Source organism: Melospiza georgiana, unplaced genomic scaffold, assembly GCF_028018845.1.
Source record: "Melospiza georgiana isolate bMelGeo1 unplaced genomic scaffold, bMelGeo1.pri scaffold_29, whole genome shotgun sequence".
In the NCBI taxonomy this organism is placed as follows: Eukaryota; Metazoa; Chordata; class Aves; order Passeriformes; family Passerellidae; genus Melospiza; species Melospiza georgiana.
This window is the reverse complement of record NW_026652215.1, coordinates 10,651,083-10,668,740: the sequence shown is the minus strand read 5'-3', so window position 1 is coordinate 10,668,740 and position 17,658 is coordinate 10,651,083.

Sequence of the window (17,658 nt, the reverse complement as noted above, 5' to 3'; positions counted from 1 at the left end):
GGCCCTCCACAGCTGCCTTCTGCTCCCCTACCCTGCCCCGTCCCCCCAGGCTCCTCTGCCCCAGCCCAGGTGCAGAGCCCTCCTTGCTGTGTCAGGGCTACCCTGCACCCCAGGCGCGGGGAATGTGTCCTCAGAGCCCTTACCTTTGGCTGTGCGGTGGCTCCTTGCAAGGGGGAATTGGCTGCAAATACGGGAGTTTTTTGGGGTACCTGGGGAGGGCAGGAGTCACAGGTGTGTGGCAGGGGACAACGAACCTGTTCCTGTTGGAGGCAGCACCCCCAAAGCCATGGGATTGTAGCCCATGGCATCTCGCTGCCTGTAGCCCTTGGGATGAGCCCCCACAGGCCCTGCTGATGGGCAGGGCTGCAGAGGGGGCTCCCCACATCAGCCCCTCCCAAGCCGACACTGTCACCCCTGTGCCCAGCACAGCGGGTCACCGCTGGCACCCATCTCCCCCCATGCCAGCCCCGCTGCCCCCCATGCACGGGAGCTACTCACTGGCCAGGAACCTGCACGCTGAGCATGCGGTCACAGGACAGGCACGTGAAAGGGACTGGCAGCTGCCTTAGGAGGATGAGGGAAGAGGGCCGGCTGAGCTCCTGGGGCCACAGGCCTGCAGCACACAGGCAGCAGCTCCCTGCAGCAGCCAGCTGCTGGGCAGGTCACTGCACGGGGTCACGGCCATTGCAGGGTGAACCGTGGGCTGTTGAGCCTGTTTCTCCCCATCCCCAAGGTGCTGGCTGATGCCAGGTGAAGGGCACAGGCACCCATGCCACCATCTCAAGCAGCCCCTGCAGCGCTTTCAGCCCCTCTCTGGCACCAAAGTCCCCCTGTGTGCACGGCCAGGAGGGCAGGGCACGGCCCAGCTCAGGGACATAGTGTGTGACAGCCCTGCCTGGGAGGAGCAGTTGCCGTCTCTGTTCCCAAAGCCATCAGAATCTCCATCGCACTCACTTCTTAATCCCAGCGGCGTTTTCACGCAACAGCCTATCCTCGACTTCCTCCATGTTCCTGTTCCAGGAGTCCTCCAGGTGTTTACGGAAAGTCTTCAGCTCCAGGCGATCCAGCTGTGAACAGGTGCACAGCCTCAGCCAGCTGCTCCAGGATGTGACATGGAGCTCTCCAGGGAAAAGCCTGGAGGGGGATCCTCAGAGGGATGCTGCCGCAGGCTGTCAAGTCCCAAAGGTGCCAGTTCCTCATGGTGGGGTCGAAATACCCCTCACCTTGTCTTCAATTGCATTGCTGAACTGCTGCTGCATATTGTTCCAGTGCTGCTCCTGGCCTGAAATCTGGCTCTGCAACTCCTGCATTCTCTCATCCAGCTCCTCCATGTTCTCTTCAAACTGGCTGCAATTGACTTTGCTGTCCAAGGCAGCTTTGTCCACCTTCTAGCAGAGGGGAACGGCAGGAGAGCGGCGGGGAAAGGGATGAGGAATGCCAGTGTCCTGGTTTAGGACAAATAAGGGAAAATATCCAAAAGGGAGCCCCCCAAACAAAACAAACCTCCAACCACCCCTCCCCCAACACCGGGTTTGGGAAGGAATTTCTCGGAGGAGCAAAGTGGAAAACAAAACCTATTTATTTACAAGTAACAAAAGAACACTCCCCAACACAAGAAAAGAAAAGAAAACAGACTGTGTTGTGAGGGCGCCAAGCTTCTCTCACAAGCTCCGGGTGTCCTGGACGTCTCAGGTCAGGTCTGGAGCCGGTCCAGTATCTTCAGGGGAGGGTAAGAAAGAGGGAACAAAAGAAAAGGAAAAAAAAACAGCGCAAAAAGCAGAAAGCAAGCAAACAAAGTGGCCAGCCAAGCCAAGCAGCTAAAAGCCAAAAGCAAAAAAAAAGGACCTGGTCAAACACTCCCCCCCTCTCTTCCCCGCCCCGCCGCAGCAAGACGGCCAGGGAGGGGGGGGAAGAGAGAAAAGGCACAGCTGCCAGACACAACACAGGATATTGGGATAAAGGCTGTCAACCCACGACAGCCAGGCAGGGCCAGCGTGTGAGGGGCAGAGGGAGGAGTGCTTCCTCCAGGCCATCATGCCCCTTTCAGGCTGCTGTGGCCCCATTTGCCCCATCACCCTGGTGAGCTTGGTCCCACCATGTGAAGGGTGAGGGACCCCATGAGCTCAGGAAATTCCCTCTCCCAAGGGGACAATTTCTGCCACCCAGCCCCCAAGGGACAAGGGGCATTTGTCACCCTGCCTGGGAAGCCCTGGGCTGGCACAGAGGCCCCTTAGACTGTACCATGTCCATGGCAGCCATCATGTCCTGCTGATCTGCTTTGTCCTTCTGCAGCTTCTCCAGGAACTGGGACAGCATCTTTCAGCACAGAAAGGAACCCATGACACCACAGCAAGGTTGGGGCACACCCCAGGATGTAGGAGCACACTCCTCTCCCCCTGTCTGCACACACTCTGTCCCTGATTTGTCACAAGCCTTCTGCCCAGTTGGGTCTGTCAGAGACGAGCAAAATGGACCACAAACAGGGTGAACAAAAGGGTGATAGAAGCAATGAGCAAAGCAATGATAAAAAGGACGAGCAGCCAGCAGGCTCCTTCTCCTTCCACATCCCTTGCAGGACTGAGGCCCCCCTCAACACAACTCCTGTTGCCAGGCAACGCACCCCACTCCACTCCTGGGAGCCAGTGGGGCCCATGAAGTCAGAGATTAATGGAGCCTTGGAATGGCATGGGCTGGAAGGGACCTAAAAGATCATCTCATTTCACCCCCTGTCAGGGACAGGTAAAGGAACATTTTCCACTAGACCTGGTTGCGGCAAGATCCCATCTAAGCTGGTCTTAGACACTTCCAGGAATGGGGCAGGCTCTGTTAAGGCATCACCATGCTCACAAGGAAGAATTTCTTCCCAATATCCCACCTATCTCTCCCCTCTGTCATTGTGACGCCATTTCCATGCCAAGCCCTTGTACAAAGTCCACCTCCAGCCCTTTGATAGTCCTTTTAATTCCCATAAAGTGCTCAAAGTTCTCCCAGGAGAGTACAGCCTCATTGTTTTTCTTTTGATCAGTTTAAGATGTGCGTCACATCTGAGCCAGTTCCCCCACTGCTGCAAACCCTCAGCCTGGTTTGGAGCATCCATTGGGATCAGCCTTTGCCAGGGGGGCTGTGCATGAGCCCCTGGCTGAGCTATGGGGTTGTTGGGGCTCAGAATCCTTTCTTCTCAGGAGTTCGGGCAAAAAGTCTCTGTGGGTGAAGCCTTTGGACATTTTCCTTCAAGTCAGGTTTTATGTCAGCTTGACAGTCCATAAAGAAGACAATGACAAAATTTCTCCTGCCAATGTCCCCAAGACTGTTGGGAAAGACAGATCAAGTTCTTCCCTTCAATACCTGCCATTTACTAAACGTTCTACTTGAGGTGTCCACAGAGCCCCAGAATTACCTTGGGCCGCCTTGATTTGTTACTGAGCTCTCAAGGTAGCGCTGACTGTTCCATTAACTGCCACTTTTGCAAAATTTGCTCAACTTTCAGCTAGGTTTTATTGTCCTCTGGGGAATGGCCTGGGGTGATAGGGACAGGGATAACCTCCCAAGCCCCTCCCAAGCATCCCCCAGGGCCAGAGGCACAGAGACCCCTTGAGCATCTCCTGGGCACTGGACAAAATAAACTTGGCAGAAATCAAACTTAACTCTGCATAAATCACTTTGAAGAATATTTGCTCTTCCCACAAGTAACTTGTGATGGAAATGCAAACAAATCCCAAATATGAATAAACCGACAATCCAAGCAGTGATGTGGCAATTCCAAGTTTCATTGGTTCCTGCACAGCTCCAGCTCAGCTGCTGGCAGGTTCTGATAGAAGAAAAGAGAAAAACTGGTCCAATACAGATTATTAAAAGGAAGGGGAAGCTTTGTGTAGCTGTCACAAAGGTGACAGGGATCAAGAGAAAAATGATTCTCACATTTGGCAAAGAACCCAAGCCTGGGAATTCAGGAGATATTCAGGAATTTAGGTACTTGAGCTGGGCTTCTTCTTGTAGGACTTTCAGCAGCCTTATGTTCCTCACCGTGGGGTGAATGAACCTTGTCAGTCTCGCTGGTAACATTTGCTCCCTTTCCTCCAATGATTTTAACACACTTTTCAAGGAAGGACAACAAAATATTTTCTTTTCACTGGCCACCCACAACAGCCATTTTCCTCATCAGTTCTCCCATAAGTTGCTCAGAGGAAGCTGTGTCCAAGTTTCCAAGAGTTCCTCCAGAGAGAACCACAACCTCCTCAGAGGACGGGAACCATGCTGTTGTCAAAGGCAGCTGGGGACAGACAACAGTGCCCTGAACTCACTGTGCCAAAATCATGTGGCAATCTGGTTAAGAAAATTGTTAGAGAGATGCCTCAGCCCCAATTAAGGTGCTAAATCCAAATCCAAAAGTGGATTTTATTGAACAGTAAATGTGGGGTAGAGAGAGAGCTGGAAAGAAAGAGAAAAGGGGGGGAGAGCAAGGGAGTGACAGGGACAGAGACCTCCCCTTGAGCAGGTGTAAGAGTCTGTCCGAATTTTCCCTCATCTGCCTCACGATCATCATTTGAGGACCACTGAAGAGAAGATCCCCCCCGTCTCCTCTGTAGGAGAAAGTCATATGCCACAAGGCCCTGAGACCTGAGAGCATTGCTAAGCTACTGTTTCCACAAGCGTTGTTTGCTGTATGCTACACTGAGCCCAATGAGAAGAAGGGGGCCTTTTTGCAACAACAGCCTTGGAAGCTGCCCCACCTCTCGGTCTGGCTGGACTTCTCCTGAGTGGTGGAACCCTGCAGAAGACCCCTCTCACTCGTTTGCAACCACCGTGACACACAGACTGAGATGTAAGAAGCCTCTTCATCAAGAGACCGAGACATCAAACCCCCATGTGAGAAGTCCCCCTCTTATACTTTCCAAGGACTGGGACTGAGACCCCCAACCCGGGGGAGGTGTGTGGGGAGAGGCAAGCTGACCAAAATGAGATGGATGTTGCAGGTGTGAGCATTGGGCCACAAAAACAATGGCTCACGCCCACTGCTGAACATGGACTGTGTGTACCCTTTCGAAGCACCATTCTTTCCCCAAAACTACCTTTTGATTCGGTTGCAAAATTCATTCTCCCTTCCCCCATTGGAAAAGAGTACAATTGGGGTCCAGATGAACTGCGCCTCTGAGATCTCCCTGACGTAACAGGTGGATCCTCAAGTGGACTGGACCAAAGGACTTCATCTTTACGTTTGGTAGCTATATCCCTCTCTCTCTCTCTCTTTTCTCTCTATTTCTCTGTATTTTTCTCTCCCTTAATCCCTCTATCGCATTTTGTTGTGGTCATTCAATAAAGGTGCGTTTGTTTTGATTATTACTGCAAATAATAATCAATCCTGATTATTATTTGCAGTAATAATCAATCCATGAGATCAATCCTAAGGACGGATCGTGACGCTGGGGTTACTGGGAGCTACCAGGCCCATGCTGGGAGCTCTCTGTGCACACACTGGGAGCAACTGGGAATGACAGGATGCATGCTAGTGACAATTGGGATGTCCTGGCAGTGACTGGGATAAAACTGGGGGCAGCTGAACCATGCTGAGGTAACTGGGAGTGCCTGGCGATGACTACGAGAATGTTCAGGGCAGCTGGGATATACTGGGAGTGCCTGAGACCATGCAGGCGATGACTGGGACTGGACTGGGAGCGACTGGGAGCCACTGGGAGCGTGCTGCGGGGAACTGGGACCATGCTGGGGGCAACTGGGGGCAAGTGTGAATGACTGCAGCCCTGCTGGGAGAGACTGGCATCATACTGGGAGTTACTTGGGGCTACACTAGGGGCAACTGGGAGAACTGGGAACACACTGGATCAAAGGGGGAGCAACTGAGACCAACTGGAACTGTGCCAGAGGCAAATTGCATCATAATGAAGAATGACTGGGAGCAACTGGGATCATACTAGGAGCAGCTCCTGGGTGACTGAGTTCTACTGGGATCATCCTGGGATCATCCTGGGAGTGAGGAGGAGCAGTGCGATGGCTCCAGCGCTGGGGCTGGGGGCGCTCCTGGGGGCCAGGGGGGAGTGGGACCCCCGGCACCGGCACCCCCCTGCTCCTCTTATCCTGCACAGGGACCCCCTGAATCCCCCATTCTGGACATCAGGACCCCCTGCTCCCCTTTTCCTGGCCTTCCCATGGCTCCCAGCCTCCAGACTTGCCATAGGCGTCACCCTAGGATGCCCTGGAGCACCTTGGATCCCCATTCCTGCCTTTCCCAGCCCCCAGCCCCACTTTCTGCAAAACCAGAGACCCCCTGAACTCCCCCTTCCCGAACATCCCGAGTGTTCCCACCCTGGTCCCCCCTTTTTGGGAAACCCTGGACTCCCCTTTCCTGGGCTCAAGGACCCCCTGGAACTCCCTTCTACCTCTCCATGTCCCTGCCCCTGTCTCCTGTCCCTCAGCTGTCCCCTGTCCCTCGGCTCTGTGGGGCCAAGGACAGCAGCAGGACCCAGGGCAGCCCTGGGGGAGAACAACCCTGAGCCCCAGCTGGGCCAGTTCCCCCCAGGTCACTCCCAGCATGGGCCCTGTGGCTCCCAGTCACCCCCAGGATGGTCCCAGTCACTTCCAGTTACACTCAGTGTGATCCCAGTGTCATCCCAGTCACTCCCAGTATGATCCCAGCATGGTCCCAGCACAGTCCCAGCTCTTCCCATTCACCCCTACCATAGTTCCAGGCACTCCCAGTATGGTTCCAGTCCTTCCCAGTATGATTCCAATATGAACCCAGTCACTCTCAGTATAGTGCCATTTGCCCCCAGTATGATTCCAGTCACTCCCAGATACTCCCACTATCATTCCAGTAACTTTAAGCTTCCTCTGTGGTCCCAGTCACTCCTGGTCTCCCCCAGTATATCCCAGTTGTCCTTAACGTGTTTCCACTCACTCCCAGTTGCTCCCAGTAGTTTCTAGCACTATTCCAGTTGCTCATAACCACTCCCAGTCACCTCCAACATGATTCCTGTCACTTCCTGTATATCCCAGTTGCCCCAGCATGGTCCCAGTTGCCCTCAGCCTGCTCCCAATCACTTCCAGTATGATTCCAGAAGGATCCCAGTCACCCTCAGTATGGTGCCAGTTGCTCCCAGTATGATCCCATTTGTCCCCAGCATGTCCCCATTTCCTCCCAGTGTGATCCCAGTTGCCTCTAGCACTGACCCAGTCCCTCTCAGTATGATCCTACTCTGATGCCATGATAATGCCAGTTGCTCCTAGTATGGTCCTGGTTGCTCCCAGTTGCTCCCAGTCTGATCCCAGTTGCTCCCAGCGGCCCTGTGTTATGCTTTGGAGTGGGAGGAAATTTAGGGAAGTGATGCAAAGTTTTTTGTGTATCTGACAGTCTGTTGAGCTACTGAAAAGCTAGACACGCTTTTGTGAAACACACATGGTAAAGATGAAAAAATTCAGAAACTTTTTTTCTTTGTTGGTCGGCAGGGAGCTGCTGGGTTTGGCTTCTGCTCTGTGTCTGGGCTGGGCTGGCAGTCTTGCTGCAGGCTGGGCTTCTTTTCTATTTCCTGGGCTGCTTGCTGGCTTCTCTCTCCATGGGCTCTGGTTTGGCCGGGCTGGGCTTCAGCAGCTGCCGGGCAAGGAGACAGGGGAGGCTGCGGAGCTTTAGCCAGAGCAGGGCTGGCTGTGGCTGTGAAGATCTCGCTGTCAGGCTGCTGCTTCTTCTTCTTCTTAGCATGGCTGAGACCAGAGACTTCTGTGGCTGGTGTAGAAAACTAAACACTAACTATAAAGCTGATCTGAACACAACTGAGCCACAGCTTTCTGTTACAAGTTATTGGTGGGTTAGGTAGGCCTCATGCGTGATGTTAAGTTTTTCAGTACTTCAGTCTTCTTCTGAGTGAGAGAAAAGAACAAAATGCAAGGATATAAAAAACAATATGAAGACACTAAAGTCAATAAAGAAGAAGTTAAGTCCTAGATGAGAGGGCTGAGAAGATGCTTTGTTTTTAGAGCTGAAATCTTCTTGTAAGCTGTAAAGTAGAGGAATAGTGGATTTGTTTTTACTAAAAATCTGTGGGTCTGCTCGTAGATAAAACTAGCTCTGGAAGATAAAAGAAACAATGGGAAGGATTCCACTGATCGATGAAGGGAAAAAGATATTTGCTTTTACAAATACACTTTAGGTTTGCAGATAAACAAAATAAGCCATTGAGAAATGACAGAAACAATGGGGAAGAAAAACCCCTAAACTCCGTAAGAATTAAAAACTAAAAGGGAGGGTTATATATTAGAGGGAAATCTTTGGGAAATCTTCGGTGTCAGGCATATCAGGGCATCTGTACCTCTCAAGCACCTCAGCCAAGGGGAAAGAGAGAAGGGAAATGTGGCCAGGAAATTAGGATAAAAAGAAGGCTGCATCCTCCAAAAATTCAAAGATCCCAGGGGAATGCCCCATGGCCTCTCCCTTTATTGGAATAAAGCCAGAAAGGACTCCTCTGTCTTCTTTGTGAACAAAAACTTCTGGTGTTTCTGGATTAATTTTCCTAACAACAAGAAAATACTCTTTTTCTTCATAACACATAAAACTATAAGGAGATTAAATGTTCAAATTGATATCAAATAAAGGCTTCTATGTTAAAGTAAGCAGACGTTAAAATAGCGGTAATTCCATGAGAAGTTCGAACAGAGAAAGAGTAGTCTTGTGCTTCAAAAAACGAAGAAGGGGCTGGGAAAAGGTTGAGTTGGTGCCGGATAAAGGGGTGTAGGGGGGTCTCAGTACTGCGCAAAGGGGTAAAATGGTATCTGGGTTCTCAGGCATGGGGGTGCCAGGGGGGTCTCAGGGTCATGGGAATGGGGGGGGTGGGCAGGGACGTGGAGAGGTAGAAGGGAGTTCCAGGGGGTCCTTGAGCCCAGGAAAGGGGAGTCCAGGGTTTCCCAGAAAGGGGGGACCAGAGTGGGGACACCCGGGATGTTCGGAAAGGGGGAGTTCAGGCTGTCTCTGGTTTTGCAGAAAGGTGTGCCTGGGAAAGGCAGGAATGGGAGACCAAGGCGTTCCAGGTTGTCCCAGAGTCAGGCCTACGCCAAGTCTGGAGGCTGGGAGCCATGGGATGGCCGGGAAAAGGGGAGCAGCGGGACCTGATGTCCAGAACAGGGCAATTCAGGGGGTCCCTGTGCAGGCTAAGGGAAGCAGGGGGGTTCCGGTGCTGGCAGTGGCGGTTCAGGGTCCCAGTGCCGGGGGTCCCACTCGCGCCTGGCCGCCCAGGAGCGCCCTCAGCCCCAGCGCTGGAGCCATCGCGCTGCTCCTCCTCACTGCCAGTGTGATCCCACGATGATCCCAGTAGAACTGAGTCACCCAGGAGCTGCTCCCAGGATGATCCCAGTACAGCCCAGTCACTCCCAGTCCTGGCATCCCCCCAGGCCTCTCTGCGTTCCGGCCTGTCCCGGCTCCATCCCCGCCCCTGCCGGGGACTGCGAGGGCTGCGGGAGCGGAGGAGGAGAAGGAGGAGGGAGGGAGGAAGAGGCGGAGCGGGGAAGGAGAGGGGGAGCCAGGCGGCTCCGGCGCTGCCTGAACTTGCAGCAGCCTCTTGTCCCCTCCTGTCAGGGAGTTGTGCAGAGCCAGAAGGTCCCCCCTGAGCCTCCTTTTCTCCAGGCTGAGCCCCCTTCCCTGCTGCCTCAGCCCCTCCTGCTGTTCCAGCCAGGGTCGGATACTAGTGCTGCAAAGAGCAATGTACAGCCCTGGCATAGGTGCCTTTGTCACCACATTTTAACCTTTCATTAGTTACAGAAAGACTCTTGGGAAGCCCCAAACTGCAGTCAGTCGCTGCAGTGCCAATGTCCTTTGCAAAGCCCTGCGGCCCGGCCCGGCCCCGCCCGGCCCCGCACTCGGCGCCGCGGTTGCCCGGTAACCGCGGCCGGGCCCTCAGCGCCTGTGACAGCGGCGCGGCCTCAGCTGCCTGAGAGCGCGGCCCTGGCTGGGTGTGCGCAGCCCGGGCTCCTGCAGGCGGCTGCACCGGGCCATTCGCCGGGTGAATTGTCGGCGTAGAGAATTGCTAAAGGTGCAGAGCATTGGCCTCTGCGAAAAGCTCCGCAGCGTGCAGAAGACTGGTGTCTGCTAGGGAGTCCTGAATTTCATTTGAAGGTAAAGACCGACTAAAGTTGAACTTTTTGGTTTTGTTTCATCTGTGCTCTGAAAGAGAATGCCAAAGGGAAATAGAGGATGTGATCATGCCAGTCTTCTGGCGCAGTAGTTCACTGACATGTACGCCTGAGAGGATGAACAATAAATGGACTACTGATTGTGCTTTTTTTACTGAAGAAATGCAACATTTTCTAAAGATAGTAGTCTATACATTTTTTTCCTATGGTAAGTGCTTGAACTGCTTAAAGGTGAATGAGCTCTGTTCAAGTTTCAGTGGGTTTTTACCATCTGGGTTTTAAAATATTTAGGGAGATGCCTCTGTATTGAGGTGCAAAGGAGAGCATATGCCAAAGTCAATGGTCTGGATTTTATGGAACAGTAAATGTGAGGGAGAAAGAGAGAGAATGAAAAGAAAAAGTGGGAGGGGGATGGAGGTTGGGAAGGGGGGGAGGAGAAAGAGAGTGACAGAGAGAGATTTAGTAAAAGATATCACCATTCCATGGATCCCATTGGCCTACCATTAAATCTTCTTCTGGTCTTCTGTGTGGTGAGGTCTGGCAAAATGTAAGACTCCAATGGATTAATGCAGATTTGGGCAAGGTGATACCTTGCCCAGGTACCTCCCAGGAGTGGGGCAAGTTGGACTCTGTCTCTTGCTACTTTCAAATCATATAAAATCTTTAGCACCTGTATATCCTTTGAGTCTGCCATGAGTTGGGTTCTGGATTTTCAGATTTGTTCTGTTAGCTTGCATGCCCTGCAGTCGTCTGGTGCGAGGCCTCAGGAATGGGTCTGGAGGCACTGCGGAGGTCTTTGCTGGGAGGTTTGTGTGCAAAGCTGGCCTCAGCAGAAGAGTCTGTGGCTGTGACTTCCCCAGCCTGAACGCAGACAGAGCTGATTTTCAGGACAGCTGCTGGGTTTGGCTTTGTTGTGGATAGGTTTTTCTCCTCAGCCTTGTTTACTTCTCCCCAGACCTGAGCTAATGGGACAATAGTGTCACCTTGATCTTGTCTCAAGTTCCCTTAGGCAGCTTAACTCACAGTGCCAAGTTCCAGTCAGGAGGCATTTTCAGGGAAGGGTGGGCTTGGGTGGTCGCAGCTTCTTTATAGAGTTTTGTCACAATGGGCAGAAAGTCCTTTATAATGATATTTAAGCCATTAGCCATAACATTCCAGTCTCTCATTAGTCTCTCAGCTGTGAGGAGCAGCTGAGAGAGCAAGGGTGCTTTAGCCTAAAGAAGAGGAGGCCCACTCTAGCTATTTTTGAGTAATATTCAAGCTACAGCTTTGTCTGTTTGAAGTGTTATTAATGTTCAGATTTTTAGCTCCAGGTTTCAGTATGATCTAACTTTGAATTGCAGAAGGTAGCCATCGAGTTCAAATAAAGTCCAACTAGAGGCCTAACTATACTAGCTGCTTACACCAAACAAGCACTTAGCTACTTTCAAGTAATGTAACATTTTTAGCACCAGAATATGCCTTGAATCTGCCATGAATTGGGTTGTGGATTTTCAGAGTTCCATTGTTGCTCCTTCCAGTTTTGTTGAGGCATTGTCGCTCACCTGCGACACCGTCCCTTGGAAATGGCGTCTGGATTGCCAAAGAAGACACCGACACCTCGTCTTTTGTCCAGGGAAGGGCTGAAGCCTAATGCTGTGAGTACCCCCTGGGGCTGTGTTAAGGCTGGCACTGCCCTGGTGTGCCTGCTCTCCCTGCCCCCGTTGTCCAGCAGTGCTGTGAAGCTGCAGAGCCCGTGCCCAGCCCTTTGTGCTGTGCTGCTGTTGCTGGGGCTGTCCTGGTGCAATAGGGAACACTGTGGGATGCTTCAGCTGTGTCTTGCCTGGCTGTGCCAGCAGAGCCAAGTGAAACCAATGTACAGCTGAAGCCCTGAGCATGTGTTCTGTCCCTTTCCCTGTGCCACAGGAATTCCTTCTGTCAGGCTGGGCACCACTCACCTGTGCTGCTCTGACCATGCTGCCCTTGGGCACCTCACCTGGGCGTGTTGGGGGAGGGGGAAGCTCAAACTCTGCCCAAAGCCTTGAGAGCCACGGCTGGTCCCAGCTGGAAGAGCTTCCAAAGCAGCTGTTCTCTCCCAGCTCCTGTGTGGGCACAGATGCAGCCCTGCAGGCAGCGCTGGAGCCAGGGCCACAAAGGTCCCTTGCTGTCTGCAGCTCACTTGGCTGAAGATGCCCCAGTGCTGAGGCTCTGACAAGGAGATGCCTCTGTTTTCTTCTGTGGAGGGCTCTGTCAGCCCAGACAGAGAAAACAATTCACAGGGAGAACTAAAACCTAGAGACATTCCTGTGCACCTCACTCTTGGTACAGTGTTCCTTTCTTGCATCTCTTGGACTCATCCAGCAGCGATATCTCCTTGCTGTGAGTTCTGAGCGTTGTGCAGGGATGGAGTTCAGGCAGTTCTGAGAGCCCCTCCCCATTCTCTGGAAAGGTCACTGCCTCAATTCAATGAAACGTAAGAGGAAACAAATGCCCAAAGAGCAGAAATGCCCAACCATGTCCCATCCAGTCATGGAGAAGCCAATGGGACAGAGCCATATGGCTGGAGTATGTGTGTTCCACTCTGTATTATTAATTCCCTGATGCTAAGTATTTCAGCAGGAAACTCCCAGGGCTTCCAGGAATGTCCTAGTGGCTGTGATCACAAGTTATTCACCAGTGTCACTTGTTGAAGAAAAGCCTTTCTGAACAAGCACAACTCTGAGGCTCTAGCTGGTTTACTTTTGCCTTTCAGCTGCTTCCCTGTAAGTTCCAGAGGGAGAAGTTTCTCAGCAGGAAGAAGGAGGCCAGCACTGGGGGGAGTATTCTGCCCAGACTTGGCCCATTTCTAGACAGGAGTGAGACTCGCCCAAAGGTAGCCTTTTCCTGCTCTTTTCCTTTCTGTTTCACATGAAGTTTGAAGAGGGTGTGTGTTTGTGACAGGCTTGCCTCCAGCAAAATGCCTCAGTGTCCAGGTCCTGCTGTCATTGCAAGGTGCTGGGAGTGGTGGACTGGGAGTCCTGATCTGCACTAAGCCAACACAAATACCCTCTGCTGAAGCTGCTGCGGTGTGCTGGAGTGCAGCTGCCATTGCTAAAACAATGGGAGGAAGGCTGGGGACACAGAGGCCCAAAATTGCCCTTTGCCATTCTCCTGCTGAAGGAGCCACCTCTTGCTTTGGTGTGGTCACCATCAAATGCTCGGGGTCCCAGGATTCCCTGCAGAGTGGCAGCCTTGGCCTTTGAAGGCCAAGGATCTGCAGGAATTACTTCAGATTGAACAAAACAAATGTCATTATTGCTTTGGGCTGGAACAATGTGTTGGACCCTGACGGGGTGTTAGATTTTGCAGGCTGCCAGATGTACAGGGGACTGGCCCTGGGCAGAGGGGAATGGATGTGCTTTGTCTGGATCAGTGCCTACTCAGAGGTGTGTTTAAAGCTGCTTTTCTGGCAGGACTAGCTCAGTATAAAGCACAGTCCAAACGGGTAGGTGACTGAGGTGGGCTGTTGAGCAGGAAATTGGCAGCAAGAGACACGGAACACAATCCAGGTTAAGGATTGTCCTGGAGAGGGGCCTTGGGAACACCTCAGGGAAGGGCACAGCTAAGGGACAGTGTGCTGCAGCCACTCCCTTCAGCAGAATGTGTCTGCTGTGAAGTCACAGAGGAGACCTGCTTGTGTCTCTGCAGTGACAGCAGTGTGGCTGGAGAAGGCAGACAAAGCAGGGCAGAGTTTTCTCCAAGCAATGTCTCTGCTCCAGAAGCATTTGCTGTTGTTGTGTCATTCCAGACGTGCCTCTACAATGGCATGAAATAAGATGTCAGTAATGACAAGAAAGCACCCATTTAAAGGCCATTGAAAAAGGAGATACCAACTCTGCTTTTACCCAAGTTGCTGAGAAAATAACTGAAACTTATCCTCATTCAGCATTCACCTCACTTGTCTTTTTCTTTTCATCTCATTTGTCTTTTTATTTTTGCCTTTTCCTCTCTTTGGAACACACTAACTTTTAAATACAATGAAAAGGAACAAAATCATCAAAGCAAAAGGAAAGTGTTTCTTAGTCCCTGTGCCCTTTGCCATTGGATGGGTACTCAGGAGCTTCCATTCTCTGCTGAGCACCAACTTTTCTGTCCGCTCCCTTCTCGTCCTCCTTCCTTTTGTTCAGGTCTTCAACCCTGTCCCTCTCACTGTGGCACTCAACAAACCAACCTGAACAAATCCAAACCACAAATAACACACAGAACCAACAAATTCCATTCTTTTGCTTAATAACCTTTTGGCTTCAGCCAAATGTCACCTCATCTCTCACACCTGCTCTGGTCCTGTGCTCTTCTTACCGATGTCTAAGTTCTAGAGCAAAAAAAGATATTTGCAGTTGTGTGGGCCTCGGTTTCCCTGTCTCAGAGTAAAAGACATCCCAAATCCTTTCCCATGGAGTCTCCTGTAAATTCATGGGTTTTACTTACTCCATGAGTGCTCAGTCAGTGCCCCAGAGCTCTGTGACCGCATGGGCACAGGGCTGTGTTTTAGGAAAGTGCTGCCTGGCATTCTGGAGAGAGAAACCTGGAGAAATCCATGCCGAAAGAGCAGCTTGGCTTGAGCCTGCTCTGTGTGGCCCAGCAGCTGTGGATGAGCTCAGAGCAGAGGTGGGTGAGCCACTGTTTGCCCAGTGTGGGCTGGGCAGACGTGCTCCCTCAGAGTCTGTACTTCACTGGGGATCAGAGGAAGATTCTCCTGCATGAACCTTCCTCCCAGCAGCTGAAGCTCTCCCTGCTCTCTCTCCTCTCCAGCTGCCGTCAGCTGCCCCGAAACAGAGCTGGTTTGGGGTTTCCCCACCAGAGCTGGTATTTCAGAACTTTGTTGCTCGGGAGGTCTCGGAAATGGTGCTGTCTCTCATGAATAAGGACAAGGTAAGTGCTGGCACGCAGAGCTTTAACGCTGTGCTGGAAGAGGAGAGTGCTCTCATTCCCTCAGTGTACAGCAAAGCAAGTTATCTGCTGCAGCACATGCAGAAGAAAATGTCTCAGCACCTTCTTCTGCAAGATGGTGGAAATCTTCCTGTGCTGGGAATTGTCCCCAGATTTTGGCCAGGCGTTGATGGTGTCTATCCCAAAGGAGTTTCCTTCTCTTGAAAGCTCTGGATTGACTGGAATGTTGAGGGCTGTACAGTTCTTACCTGCTCTCATGCTTTGCCTTGGCTCTATAGCACACCCTGTGTCTCCTTGGTTCATCTTGGCTCCTGGTAGGAATCTCTGCCTCTTTCAGCCAGTTTGGCTCCCTTTGTGCAGCTCACAGCCTAAGCTCAGGGGCTGAGCCTTCTGCACTTTATGCTGGAATCACTTCTCATTCATGGCATTGGCCCTGCAGGAACCATGTTCTGCAAGAGCCCTGCAATCAGAGTGATGGAGCAGAAGCAGTGAGAGGCCTTTAGGTGCCACTTGAGGCTCCTGCTCAGCTTCATCCAGCTCTGCTCAGCTTTTCCAAAAGCAACACGGTGCTCTGCTTTCCCTTTGCAGAAGCACAGCACATCCAAAGGCATGTGTTCCTGGAGGTTTCCACCTTCACCTGAAGAAATTGGCATTGTTTTGCAGTTTCCCAAGAGAGCTGAGAGGGAAAAAGTTGAAAAATGTCAATTGTGTTCCACTGTAAAGAGGAAAACTTGAGACCATTTGAATTTCAGTCTGGGAAACATTTTCTCAAGTGAGGCTTGTGCCAAGAGTGGGCTGGTGGGAGGAGACAGGAGGGAGTCCAAATCACCTGGTTTAGACTTTTGGAGAGCATTTTGGTGCTCAGGGGTTGATAAGATCAGTGTGCTAGAAAATGCATGTGTGCTGTGCATGTAGTAGCCCAGAGGGCCGAACCTGGCCTGCTGGCTGCAGGCAGGAATGCCCAGCAGCCCAGCTTGCCTGCACAGGCAGCAGGAAGCCCTGGAGAGCCAAGATTGGCTTTTCATACTGGAACCACACTGTCAGTCAGTGCTGGTCCTGTTTCTCCAGGCAGAAAATGCCTCTGAAGCCCCATGGTCAATAGACACCGCCTGTCTGTGTTTCTGTCACTTTTGGCAAGCTGGTTGCTCTCATGGTTTTATGATTCTTGCTTGCTGCTTTACTGCCCATTTAAATTCTCTTTGCCATCTCCTTGTTTTAGGGATTGTCTTGCTGTGTTCATTCCTTCTTTTGCTTTTCAGGTTTGCTTTTATTCCCAGTAAGACCACAGTGTTTGGTCTCCTGTCTTGCTGCTCTGCCTGCCTGACTGTATCCCCAGAAGGTCCCTACCCAAAGCTGATCTGCTAGAAGGGAATTTCTTCCTTCCCCCACAGAAATGGGCTGGTTTGCTTTTAGGTAGCACATTCCCCCTCTGGAACATGACCACTTCATGGCTGTGTGCAGGCAGAAGCCAGCAGGTTTTTTGGCCTTGTTGAATATGCAGGTGACTTGGTTCAGGTGCTGTGTCTCCATGCTGCTGGTGCTGACCTGCTCGGCCCTTCCTTCCCAGCAGGCACTGCCCTACTGCCCCTGGCCAAAATGCTGGAGCCAGAGAGAAGGGATTCAAGTTCAGCCTTGTGAATGATGTGCCTGTGCCTGCTCAGCTGAAAGTGCTTTGGAAAAGGGGCAGGGGAGGGATGTTAGCAGGCCATGGACAGGTCTCCTCTCGTCCTGTTTCCACAAGTGGCAAAATCATAATTTCATGTCTTTGCTGCAGTTTCTTCACGTGGTGAAGGTCTCCATGGAGAGCTCACCTTACTTCCAGCTGGTGAGCTCCAGCGATGCGTACCGTGCCGTGCCGCCGGGCGCCTCTGTCCCTGTGCGCATCCGCTTCACCTCCAGCAAGAACAAGGTGAGGCTGGAGGAGCCAAAGCACACAATGATCTCCACAGCCATTGTTTTGCCTGCACTCTGGCTGCAGCCCATTGCATGCTGTGAGCTGGGCTCCAGGTGTGGGCAGGCAGCCTGCAGCCAGTCACACCTTGGCACTGCTGGCAGGCACTGCAGCCAGGCCTGACAGGCTCTGCTTCCCCTCCCTGCACATTGCTGAGCATTGCCAAGGGAAGATGCACGGGAAAGAGGATGAAAATGACAGAGGGCTGTTGATAGATGTTGGGCCATCTCTAGGTCCAGTGGAAGGGGTTTCATTCTGAATGAAGAACACCAGAGGAACAAAGAGGTCAGAGAGCTTTCCTCCTTCCTGGACTGCCAAGAGCTTCCCTGCCTGCCCCTGGGCTGGAGCAAAGCCGGTGCTTTTTCACCCGCTCTGTTGTGCAGCCTTGCAGCTGTGCTGTCCCAGAACACAATTGAGCATGGCACAGCTGCAGGGCCAGGGCAGAGGATGTGCTGTGCCCGTGAGCCCGGCCTGGCACAGGCACACTGGGCCCTGGGTGCCCTTGGTCAGCAGGAGGTTGCTGAGCTGCAGGGCACTTGGACACCTGCCTGAAGGAGCTGGTGTAGGGCAGGTACAAGCTGCAGGCAGAGCTGTGAGCCCAGAGCCCGTGGCAGTGACACTGCTGGGGCTCTGTCTTCATGCCTGTCCCTGTGCTTGCTCTGTCAGCTGGC